Consider the following 13,815-nt stretch of genomic DNA (forward strand, 5'->3'; position numbering starts at 1 on the left):
TGAAGGCCAGCTTCGTTGTCGATAGGTAGGGCTATTAATTGAGAATTCTTCGTTTTCAGCCTGAAATCAGAGACACTTCCAAGAACAAGTATAAAATAGTGTGTTTCACAGAGATTCGTACCAAATAACCACTATTATCCTTAGCCCCACGGTGGGCGCCAAACTGTTTATCCGAAAAACGGATAGAGTTGAATTTATACGTAGTTCTAAAGATACATGGTAATCATCTTTAGAATGTGAGTGTATCAATGTTTTCTTCTCTTGAATGCCCATTACAAAAATGATATCACCCTTCATATAGTGGAAAAATCATGCTTTGGATATAATAAAAAATACATAGTGGAGATCCCATGATAAATTAATTAATTTGCTTTCCATTAATTCCCGCCGAGATTCTCTCCCTAGTGCGGCTACAACGGCTCTTTGTCTCTTAGCTCGATCTTGATCGGTCTCGATATCGGTCGATCTTTGGATCTTGAGCTCGATATTGACTCGAGCTCGATATTGGTCGGTCTCTGACTCTTGAGTTCGATAGTACTACGTCATGCCATAGCTCGATATTGGCTCGAGCTCGATATTGACTCGAGCTCGATAGTACTCTTGTGTATGTTTTTAACAAAGAGCTAGTGCATCCATCAGAAGGTGGCGGTAAGGTCTGTGCACGGGATACACTGAGTTTGTTGTTGTTGTGCATCCATCTTTTTCTTGCATAATCCGGAAACCTTAGCAAAGTCTCGTGGAGAATGGCACTGTACTAGTAATCAGATTTTGATAACAAGGGGAAATAGTAGGCAGTTCAGATCCCAATTAAAAGTCGAAAAGGAAGAATTCTTTTATATTAAACAATCAGTAACAGAAATGAGACATAAAATCTTTCTTTATTTTCTCAAGAAAATCAAATACAGATGTTATTGCTTCAGCGAAAATGGTAAGTAAAGGCTCAGCCAGTATAGATATGAACATGAACGGCAAGAATGAGGATAGCATAGAGAGTAAAGAAAATGAGAGTGTGAACAGCAATGGCTTTGCCGTTGGTCTTCATGCCCCCGACCTCCAGAGATCGGCCATTTCCAGGTATCTGAAACAGAAGCCCCGGCTGCAGCAGTATGAAGAGTACCACCCCAATGATCACTGGTCCCCAGTCCGCCATTCAACCAGCTCGATGAAAAGATGCGCTAACTACCTATTTCCCGTGGGATGAAAATTGGAAAAACAGTTTCAAGAACTAGTAGTAGCCACAGTTAATCTAACAGTGATAGCTTAATTATGAAGGACACTGCCAAGAAAGAGTTAGGAATCTTCTACTTTAGTTTGGAGGAATACTGTATTAGAATCTAGACAAGCATATATATTGGTTAAGATTCTGGAGTCAGTTTGAACCACAGGGAATTTATTAAAGCACAAGCCACCTACAGTTTTCAAGTTAAAAGTTACGTAGAATAGACAACTGAATATAAAAAGCTTTTACCGATGAAGCCACTCAAAGGAAATAAAGAGCCGCATGGTTCATAAAGGAAGCACTTTGGCTTTATATATACTTTTCTTTCTAAAATAATGTTGAACGCTTTTTGGCATAAGAGGTATTGAAGTTTAACTGTAATAATACGTCAGTGTTATTTTATCAGAAGATCCATGTATACATGCCGATCCAAATTTTAGAAATTCTCATTGCTTGCGTATACTTCTTATCTCTATTTTTATCTCATCTAGAGGTCTTGATAGACTCATCTCACACTGCCTTCAAAGTCAAAGTGCTGTCTGATCAAATTAGCCAGTGGCAAGCACCAACTTGGTGCTTAAGCTATTCAAACTTCTAATTTATATATATATGGATGTCCATTTATTACTCGGATATAGATAATTTTTCTGAAGATGGTTATCGATTTAGTACTTCATTGAAATTTATCTTCAAGCAGCTGATCAGTTTCTTATTAAACAACCAAATTGTGAACAGTTCATACAGACAGCTTACAAGTAGTTCAAGAAAAATCTCACATCGGCTTTCTGAAAAGCCTTATTTCATTTCTTCTATAAATATATTAGATCAAAAACTTGTTTATCTTGATAAATCTAGGGACCCGCTAATATTCATTTGGCCATCACTATTTGCAGATTTCCGGGAAATTTCAAATGTTGTCGTTTTAAATCCTTAACCAATCCCCTTTTTTCCTCTCTTTTTCCTCTGCTTGGTTGGCAGAAAAAGTCATAGTTCTGTCATCACGACCACAGTCAGATGAACAGCTATTTCATTTCGCACTGTTTCTATGACAGGAAAAAAAAGAAGAGGGCAACGCACATAGTGAATATTATTATTAATCTTAATTCTCATCAGATCATACATCTCACACGAGTAAAAAGAGAGCAATTACGTAAAAACAAGAGCTCTCAAAATAGATTATACATCAGATCACATCATAAGTTGCTACGGAAGCACAAGCCAAAACCAACGACACAAGACATATGACAACCACCGATGACACAACCGGAAAAGCATAAAAGGAAAATGGCTTACTAGGAACCCATATATAAGTGGACTCCAATGGCTAATAGGAAGATACACATGAGGGCGAAGTAGACAACAGAGTGAACCAGTATGGACACCCCACTTGTTTGAAAGTTGCTGAACTCAACGAATCGGTTGCGACCCGGCGCCTGAATCAGCAAACCTGGCGATAACAGCACGAACAGCACCACCGCTACAAACACCGGACCCCAATCCGACATCTTCCCTCTCCTTCCTCTGTGTTAATGTTATCAATCTATAAAGCAGCACTCTCTTTCTCTGTCTATATGAATTCTTTACTTCTGTACAGGGCAACAGAAATGGTACGTAGAGATCGGAATTTATAAAGGGGGATTTCATGAGCAACAAGCCAACAAGAGAGTAGAGCGGAAGCTGAATCAAAAATGGAATGGCTACGAAGAAACAGAAGGCTGCCAAATGAAGCTATTCTGTTTCATACTTTATCGTTTGCTTGTATCACAAACTTTGTCTGTTAGCTGAGGTGCTGCTTTATAAGGTTACAAGCACTTTCAAGGTTGGTTGCTTATGCGATCAGAATTATGATTCTCTTGATCTATGAGGCCAACCATGCCTCCTCTCCCTCCCCTCCCCCCAAAAAAAACATCAAACACCTTTTGAAGATAAAATGTAGTCTACTAATTTTACTGTGGTTCTTGATTGAGTTAAAAAAATATTGTTGCCAAAGGAGATAGCTTTCCTCCGACAGAAAGTCAACATAGCTACGACACATTTGAAGATAAACTAGCACTCAACAGTCTCCTATAAACTGTAGTAAGGAGCCTGGATCAGAGTATAAGTAACCAAATTCTACAATTCTGTGTCACTTAACACTTCAATAAAACTAAAATTATAGCCATAAGGTTGTATGACAACTGAAGCGCAACACTTAATTAAAAAAACTCATATGCTAACTCTTCAATACCAGTGTTTTAAAAGGCGAGAGCGTGAGACGGGACGTTTTACTTAATACGGACAAAGCAAAAATCTCGAGACATGGGGCGTAAGCCCCGAGGATCTTTAATTTTTAAAATTTATGAAATAATAATATAATATTTGTATACGGTCGAAATCGGGCATGTCCGATTTCGTAGGCACGAGTAGCTACCTCGAGAGTAAGCTCGTAATAGACCAGGCTCGAGCCCAATAGCAGAGTATGGAGCATGAAGATCGAAGTGCTCGCTGAAGATCGAGACCGAGCATGACCGACTTCAAGTAAGGCATAATAACGGAATGGCGAGATATTAGCAATCGACCGAAGATCTCGGCGAAAATCACGGAACAGATCGAATCAGGCAGTTATTGACGCCAATCATAGGATTTGTTTCCGTTATTAGAATTGTACCTTATTTAGGATTTCTCTAATATAAAAAGAGGGACCCCATTCATTTGTAAGGGGGATTGATTCACTGATAAACATATACACATACACTGCTTTTTCTATTTCACTTACTATCTACTACTGCTCATCACTATTTATTTTATGTTCTTTATCATTCTTGTTACCCAACGTCGAGACCATCTCGAATCGAAGTCGAAAGCACTACCAGAACACTGGTTCGATTTATTTTACTATTCAGATTATCTATTTAATTCTTTATTTATCAATTAGTATTGGATTAAATCACGTATCCTTGAAACCACTAAATAAGTTTAATTGTTACTCGAAATTTTAGGGTAAACAGTTTGGCGCCCACCGTGGGGCCAAGGATAATGATTTTTCAGTACTAATTCTGGTGAAACACACTATTTTACGCTTGTTCTTGTCAAATATCTTTGCTTTCAGGTTAAAACATGTCAAACTCACAAAACGCATCCACACACGGTGACAATGGCCTCGGATTCCATGGCGAAAACGAAAATGTGGTTGCTTCAGGAATCGAATTGCCACAGGCTAATCACGGGGGAGCATCGGTTGCCAACCCCGTCGATGTCAGTTCGCACGTTGCTCTAAATGCGGACCTAGGCGCAGATATCGATGGGAGTGTACGCAGAGAAAACCGATCTAGTGGCCAAAGAACACAGGGGAGAGGAGACGAGGGAGTCAGTCTCCAAGTAATATTCGAAATGCTTCAAGCTCAGCAAGCCGTTATTGCTCAATTACAAAATCAACATAGAGCTCCGAATAGGGTCAAGCCGAAAATTACTCGTTGTACTGAGCCAATACCGGAGAGGCCGAATGGTAACGAATCAGGGACTGATCCTGCGATAATTAAAATGCTCGAGGAGCTCACCAAAAGAATTAAATGAGGGGAGAAGAGAATCGAAGCCAACGATAAAAAAAAAGTGGAGACATACAACTCTCGAGTTGATCAGATACCGGGGGTACCGTCAATCTTGAAAGGGATGGATTCAAAGAAGTTTGTACAAAAGCCCTTTCCTCCAAGTACGGCTCCAAAACCTATTCCAAAGAAGTTTCGTATGCCAGACATACCCAAATATAATGGTACCACCGTTCCTAACGAGCATGTTACTTCATATACATGCGTCATCAAGGGTAACGATTTAGAGGATGATGAAATCGAATCTGTGTTCACTACAAGAAAAGTGCTAATTACATGGGGAATTTACCTAGGGATTTTATTCGCAGATAATACCTGCGGATTTTTATGAAAAACATTAAAATCCTTAAACTTAAAATATTTTACCTGCAAAAATTATTTTCCTAGGAAAATCTGTAGGTAACTTTGGCGCCGTTATGCGCCAAAATATTACATGGGCAATTACCTGGGGAAACGAATCGGCAAGTACAATTTCGTAAGAAAATTCGCAGGTAAACAAATAAAGAAAATGAAAAACAGATCCTATGTTATTCCGAAGAAAAATCCCTAGGTAACTCTACATGCGAATTTAGTTGGGGATATTTTCTTGGGAATTTACCTGAGGATTTACTTATTTGGGAAATTGCCTAAAGATATTGTTGCTACAAATTTAGTTGGGGATTTTTTCTTGAGGATTTACCTAGGGATTCTTTTAGCTGGGGAATTACTTGGGAAGTTATTGCTGCAAATTTAATTAGGGATATTTTTTTGGGAATTTACCTCTGAATTTTCTTACCTTGGAAATTACCTAGAGATTTTGTTGTTGTGAATTTAGTTGAATTTATTTTCTTGGGGATTTACTTATTTGGTGGAATTATATGGGATTATATTGTTGTAATTCTTGCTAGAAATGTATTCTTTATGATATAGCTTGGGATTTAACTAGAAATAATATTAGCTAAGAAATTAAATAGAGATTATTTGTGTGATTTTAAATAAAAATTATTTCTTGAGAATTTACTTGATTGTTTCATGCTACGGGTTTAAATGGGGATTTATTCTTAGGATGTAGATAGAAATTTTATTGTTGTTGTTTTAGTTGGATATATAATATTTGAGAATTTACTTGAGGATTTTATAACTCTATATTTAAGTTTTAAATTATTTAAATACTTTTAAAAAATATTATGAATTTTTAAGAAGTAGTTATTTTTTAATTTAAAAATTATGTTTTTCTAAAATTACAAAAACTCTATATGTAAAAAATATCCATAGGAATTGATTTTATGTTTATATTTTGTCGATTTATGTATATGTAAATATAAATTTTTTGACTATATAAAACATAATGATGTATATATATTTGGATTGGGCATTATAAATCATTAAGCATAACATAGTCGGTTATTACCTTTTTTAGTAAATTCAATAACAAAATAATTATCAAAAAGTAAATTATTTTAACAATTAAAATTTTAATATGGTTGGTATAAAGGACATGATAAAACTAAGATACGACTATATTTGACATATTTCAGCTAATATCATCAGAAAATATATTAAATGTAATTAAATGATTGAGAAGTATTTAAGTTTAATTTCTAAGCAGAGAAAAATTATGTCACATTTATAAAAATGTAACTAAGTTTTATTAACTTTTTATCTTATGTATGTCATTTTTTTCACATGTATTTAATTAGATAAAATTCAATTATAGTACGTATAAAATGAAATAGTTTGAGATTGGTAGTATTGAAACTTAATATCGAATGATCTTATGATTCAACTTTCTAACATCATCTCTTGATTAAATCCTACCATTATTAAAATAACTCAATCATGTATACTTTATTAGGATTAGCGAAATAATTCTTACTAATTATCATGTATAATGTATTTAATTCTTTTTAATTAATGTATTTTTTATATAAAAAAGAAATTAATATGTTATTTGAGAAATATAAATGAAAATTTGAAAAATAACTAAGAATTTCTTAAAATTAGAAGTAATATACGTGTAATTTGTTATTACTTGGAAAAGAGTGTTCCATTTGATTTATGGAATCCTCAAATAATGCATCCTTTTACTAAATAAAAAGTAAAAACAAAAAATAAGAAGTAAGCATTAGTAAGTAAATAGTACTACTAAATTGGGAAGTGGAAGTGGGGACATTCTTGTCCCACATCGGCCAAGAGTTGTAAGCTTTTGCATTTTATAAACTACGCTTGTTGGAACGACGATACCGGTAATGGGCTTCGGTAGCAATATATGCGTCTTGTGGTTTAGTATGTTTGACTTAACAATTGTAAGAATTTAAAAAACCCGAATGTATTGGGTGTGGTTTACATGTACATTTAAAAATACTATGATAGTAATTTTAATTTTTCGTCTAAAAATTTCAACATATGCACTTGAGGATTTTCATGGGTATTTACTTGCGGATATTTAGAATTTTCTATGGAAAATTCCTCAGGTAATTTACATACAGATTTAAAATCCCAAGTAATTTACGTGCGGATTCAAAATCCACAAGTAACTTACCTGGGGATTTTTAAAATTCATAGGTAATAATTACCTACGAAGATTTTTCCATCAGAATTTATTCGGTGCGGATTTTCCTATATAATCCTCAACAAAATCCCTATGTAATATGTGATTTTCTTGTAGTGGTTGTTAAAAAAATTCGGAAAGACCCTTTCGAAGGGAGAAATGATCTGGTATCATAACTTGCCACCAAATTCCATCGACTCATTTGCTATATTAGCAGATTCTTTTGTAAAGGCAGACGCCGGGGCCATAAAGGTCACAACGAGGAAATCGGACCTTTTCAAGGTACGACAAAGAGATAATGAAATGTTGAGGGAGTTCATGTCCCGATTTTAAATGGAACGCATGGAGTTGCCACCGGTCACAGATGATTGGGCCGTTCAAGCTTTCACCCAAGGGTTGAACGAGCGGAGTTCGATAGCATCACGTCAGTTGAAACAAAATTTGATCGAATATCCAGCAGTAACTTGGGCAGATGTGCACAATCGATACCAATCGAAGATCAGGGTCGAGGACGATCAATTGGGAGCCCCTTCCGGTTCAGCACATCCAAATAGGTCGGCAGTTAAAAACCAGAGGGACGTCGACAGGGAGCCAAGGTCGAACAGAGACCGATATCAACCATATACCGCAGATCGAAGGAACAACAAGGATAATGGTTCAGGACGGAATTCCGCCCGAAACGATCGGAGAAGTGATCGAGGACAGAATTCTCGGGGATTTATGAGCAAGAGTGGTTTTGACAAGTATGTCGATCCCGCAGAAGCACCTCGGTTATCGAAATATAACTTTAGCATTGATGCATCAGGCATTGTATCGGCAATCGGAAGGATCAAAGATATTAGGTGGCCCAAACCCATACTTATTGATCCTTCTCAAAGAAACCCAAATTTGATATGCAAGTATCATGGCACGCATGGTCACAAAACCGAGGATTGCAGGCAATTAAGGGAGGAGGCAGCCCGTCTATTCAATGAGGGCCACCTTCGAGAGTTCCTCAACGATCGAGCCAAGAATCATTTCAGAGAAAGAGACGCCAACAGGAAAAATGAACAGGAGGAACCCCAACATATCATTCATATGATCGTCGGTGGGGTCGACATTCCACATGGACCCATATTCAAACGCACTAAGGTATCAATCATTAGGAAAAAATGAACCCGAGATTATGTGCCCGAAAGTACTTTATCATTCAATGACGAAGAAGCAGAAGGCGTTTCTCAGCCCCACAACGATGCTCTGGTAATTTCTATCCTATTAAATAAAGTTCAAGTTAAGCATGTTTTAGTGGATCCAGGTAGCTCGGCGAATATCATCTGATCGAGGGTCGTGTAGCAGCTCGGCCTATAAAATCAAATTGTTCCTGCAGCTCGGGTCCTACATGGCTTCAATATGGCCAGTGAAACAACTAAAGGGGAGATTATTCTATCGGTGAATGTGGCTGGAAACATTCAAGATACTAAGTTCCACGTGATCTAGCACGACATGAGGTACAATGCCCTACTCGGAAGTCCTTGGATCCATAATATGAGAGCAGTCCCTTCGACTCTCCACCAAATGATATAATTTTCGAGATCAAACGGTGTAAAAACAGTATACGGGAAGCAGCATGCTGCAAAGAAAATGTTTACGGTCGATGAGGTAACACCAATATCGACACTATCAGCCTCGGAAAGGTCGAACATCAAAGATAAACATGAAGTCAAATAGCAATCACAGCCACCAGCCTCGACCGAATCGGGGAAGCGGGAGATAGAAGAAAAAAATGAGGGTTTTCTGACCCCTCGAACTTTTGTTGATCTCGAAGATACTGACGCCACCAAATCAACGGTCGAAGAGTTGGAATAGGTTGTATTGATCGAATACCTGCCCGAGCGAAAGGTATACCTAGGAACAGGATTAACCCCCGAACTCAGGAAAAAACTTATTCAACTTCTTGTTGATAACATAGATTGTTTTGCTTGGTCCCATTTAGACATGACAAGGATTCCACCGGAGGTAACGACACATCGGCTAAGCCTGGACCCTAGATTCAAACCGGTGAAACAAAAGAGAAGATCCCAGTCCGAAGTAAAGCACGCATTCATAAAGGACGAGGTAAATAAACTTCTCAAAATATGATCCATTCGGGAGGTAAAATATCCTGAATGGTTAGCTAATATAGTTGTAGTCCCTAAAAAGGGGGATAAACTTAGAATGTGTGTAGATTATAAGGATTTAAACAAGGCGTGCCCCAAAGATTCTTTTCCACTGCCTAACATCGATCGCATGATCGATGCCACGGCCGGCCACGAGATCCTTACTTTTCTCGAAGCCTATTCCGGGTAAAATCAAATCCAAATGAACCCGGAAGACCAAGAAAAAGCTTCATTTATCACCAAGTATGGAACATATTATTATAATGTAATGCTCTTCGGGATAAAAAATACAGGAGCTACTTGTCAATGCCTAGTGAATAAAATGTTCGAAGAACAAATAGGTAAATCAATGGAGGTTTATATTGATGACATGCTAGTTAAATCCCTGCACACAGAGGACCATTTGGCTCATTTGCAGGAAACGTTCGAGATTTTAAAGAAATACAACATGAAGCTCAACCCCAAGAAATGTGCTTTCGGGGTTGGTTCGGCAAGTTCCTTAGCTTCATGGTATCGAATCGGGGAATCAAGATCAACCCCGATAAAATCAAGGCCATCGAAGACGTTGCCGTCGTGGATAGTGTAAAAACTGTATAGAGGCTAACTAGACAGATAGTTGCCTTAGGCCGATTCATTTCGAGGTCATCGGATCGAAGCCACAGATTTTTCTCTTTACTCAAAAATAAGAATGATTTCGCTTGGACCCCGGAAAGCCAACAGGCATTGGAAGAGTTGAAGCGATACCTATCGAGCCTACCATTGCTTCACACTCCAAAGGCAGATGAGAAGTTTTACTTGTACTTGGCAGTATCGAAAATCGCGATAAGTGGTGTCCTAGTTCGAGAAGAGCAAGGTACGCAATTTTCCATTTATTATGTAAGTTGAACCTTAGGAGAAGCAGAAACTAGATATCCACACTTAGAAAAATTGGCACTTGCATTGATAAGCACCTCTAGAAAGTTAAGACCATACTTTCAATGTCACCCAGTATGCGTATTAACCACTTACCCACTTCATAATATTTTGCACAAGCCCGAACTATCAGGCCAATTGGCCAAATGGGCCGTCGAACTCAGTGGGTACGACATCGAATATCAACCCCGGACGGCCATCAAGTCTCAAATTTTAGCAGTCTTCGTGGCCGATTTCACGCCAACCCTCCTACCCGAAGTTGAAAAGGAACTCTTGTTAAAATCGGGTACGTCATCGGGGGTATGGACCCTTTTCACAGACGGTGCTTCAAATGTGAAGGGGTCCAGGCTAGGCATCGTTTTGAAGCCACCCACGGGTAGCACTATTAGGCTATCTGTCAAAACTTCTAGGTTGACTAACAATGAGTCCGAGTACGAGGCCATGATTGCAGGTCTCGAGCTAGATAAAAGCTTGGGGGCAGAAGATATTGAAGCCAAGTGTGACTCTTTACAGGTGGTGAACCAAGTAAACAAAACCTTCGAAGTTCGAGAGGATAGAATGCTAAGGTATTTGGACAAGCTGCAGGTAACTTTGCACTGTTTCAAGGAATGGACTTTACAGCATGTACCTCGAGAACAAAACAGTAAGGCTGATGCACTTGTAAACTTGGGCTCATCGGTCAAGGAAAATGAGATCAGCTCGGGGACTGTCGTTCAACTCTCGAGATCTGTGATCGAGGAAGGTCATGTCACGCCCCAAACTAGGGGAGGCACGACTGGCAATCGATACTGTATTCGATCGAGTTAGCTACTAAACATAATAGCTAACTAGACTGGGGGCCCAACAGATCGGGCAGCACAACATCTGAAATACTAAGCCTGGACCGTAAGGTTATGACATGAATAACAATAAGCCATATAAACATAGGTAGACAAACCAAAATAATAAAATACTAGCTGGCCGACGAGGCCGCGACTGAAGACATACATGCCTACACACCTATATATACATACCAAGCCTATAGGCTGGAGACTGAAAGCAGCAAAAAAAGAAACCCAGAATATTGTGTCCACAATAGCCTCTAAGAGTGTCATAAGCACTGTCGGGATAAGGCCCCAACTATACCCAAACTATACAACCAAAGTAACCATCCTATGAAAGCTCCAGGAAGAGGTGGAGCTTACCAACTCACAGCTGAACCCCGAAATCCTAGCAGAGGGGTCGATCAGAGTCCCTACCTGGACCTGCACGCACGAAACAAAAATGCAGTATCCCCAGGCAACGGGACATCAGTACGAATAAAAATGTACTGGTATGCAAGGCAGAAAGTAGAATCATACATAGCTGATGTAAAAAGGTAATAAAGATACCACCTGACACTGAAACTCTGATAGCCTCCATGGCCGACATCCGACCTCATAGTAATAAAATATGCATGGTATGCTCGTGTAATCGTATGTCGTGAATACATATATATTGATGTAAATGCATGACATACCCAACCAAATGCTAGCAATGGCGGTCTCTCCCGGTAGCTAACCGGTATCATATTGCCAACCTGTGGCCATCTGTACAATATATATAGTCTTTCGGGCAAATAGGCCCCTTACCTCCGATTATAGCTCGAAGTCCATGCATAATATATCATGTATGATATGAACTTTGAATGCACATAATAGGCCATAACAAGAACTTAGCCAACCTTGGCTCATTGGTACTCTTATTCTCATAATCTCATAATCACCTTCGTATCGCATACAAATATCTCGTGGAACCTCATATCTTTTTTTATAAGTTTAAAAACTTAACTCGACTTTTAGAAAGATAACTTAACTCTGAATATGTTCATAAAAAGCTTAAGGTGCTTCACTTAGTCCTTATACCTGATTTCTTGATAATTAGTAAAAGAAAATATTTCAAAAAAATCAAATATTTTAGTAGTTTAAGCATAAAAATTATATTTGAAAATTTTGAAATCGACGTGTCACTTTAGAGATTTTAAAATACACTTTAACAAGGAAGAAGGACTGATCGCAAATACTAAATTCCTTTATTTTTAAGTCACACAACCCAAAGACGAATAAGAATTCATATATATGGACATATATTTAAGAAAGCCGACAAAATGACATATATAGATGTCGAATACCCTTTTTAACCGAACGAGTGGAATATCAACCTAATAGCATCATAAAAATACTTTAGCTACGATGCCAATGCCTTTCACAGAAGGTCTTTCTAGCAACAGAATAGTAAAATATCACATTTGGCGTCTTAGGAATTTCCCAAAATTCGTGCTAAAAGGAAGGACGAAGCTTAGCCTTAACATACCTCTCCAACGAACGTCCGAATGCCTGTAGTTCCTTCACGAAAGTTGTTCCTTACGTCCTAAGCTTCGAAACCACTATATATATGCAGCTTATACGCACCTATAAATAGTTCATAAATGAGTTTAAATCGGCAGATTTGCCATATGACCCTAACTTGATGAAATACCCGTAGAACTTTGTAAAAACGATCATAAAAGAGTCCCAAGATGATTATCTTGGCAAACCAAGTATAAATCCTGAAGAACCAGCAAGAACAACAATTTTCTATCTTCCAAAAATAGCTCCAAACACAGCTAATAGAAGGGAAAAACGATTGCAAAGCGTAGAGATTGCGCTTCTAGGCACGAGGGCAAACTTTAACGATAGAAATCATTAAAAACGCACCTTAATCACTCAAGAACACCATGAAACCCTCTCTTAAGCTTTCTCACTGTTTTGAGACGAAGATGAAATGTTTTGGGGTCTTAAAAGTCGGATTTTTCGACTTATACCACTTGTTTGACCCGACCCGGTTCGCGACCCGATTTCAGCCCGGACAGTCCGTGGTAAAACAGTCATAACGTTTTACTTCAATGTCGGTTTGATGTGAGATTTCTTTGATTGCAAAATAGACTCGTAGAACTTCGATTTGGTAGGTTGTGGGTCCCATAACTCTTTATATATTGGGAGAAATGATCTGATACATTTGACCCAAAGTTTAGAAAATTTATTAGAGAAATTTACGATAACTTTTGCCGACCTTTATTTCGCAACTTGCTTGACTCCAAAACTTAACATGTGACCAGTGTGATATTATAATACCTCATAACACATTATTCTTAGCATATTATACACTCTTAGTCTTATCCCACAGGTGCAAGTTAACTTAAACCTTCCGAACGCGCGGGGTGCTACCCGAGCCATTTCTTTAACCATGAACCTTTGTTTAAGGGATTCCTTTGACTTAAAGCTTTAGCTTAGTTCCTTGATATTACCACACATTTTCAGTCTTATTCTCCCAATGTGCTATACCCAATCATATATACCTAATATAACCACGCCACGTTACGTATATTACGTAAGAGAAGAGAGAAACACCCGGGGTCTCACAGTAATAATATTAACT

The sequence above is a fragment of the Nicotiana tabacum genome, chromosome 14 (genome assembly GCF_000715075.1).
Source record: "Nicotiana tabacum cultivar K326 chromosome 14, ASM71507v2, whole genome shotgun sequence".
Classification (NCBI taxonomy): domain Eukaryota; kingdom Viridiplantae; phylum Streptophyta; class Magnoliopsida; order Solanales; family Solanaceae; genus Nicotiana; species Nicotiana tabacum.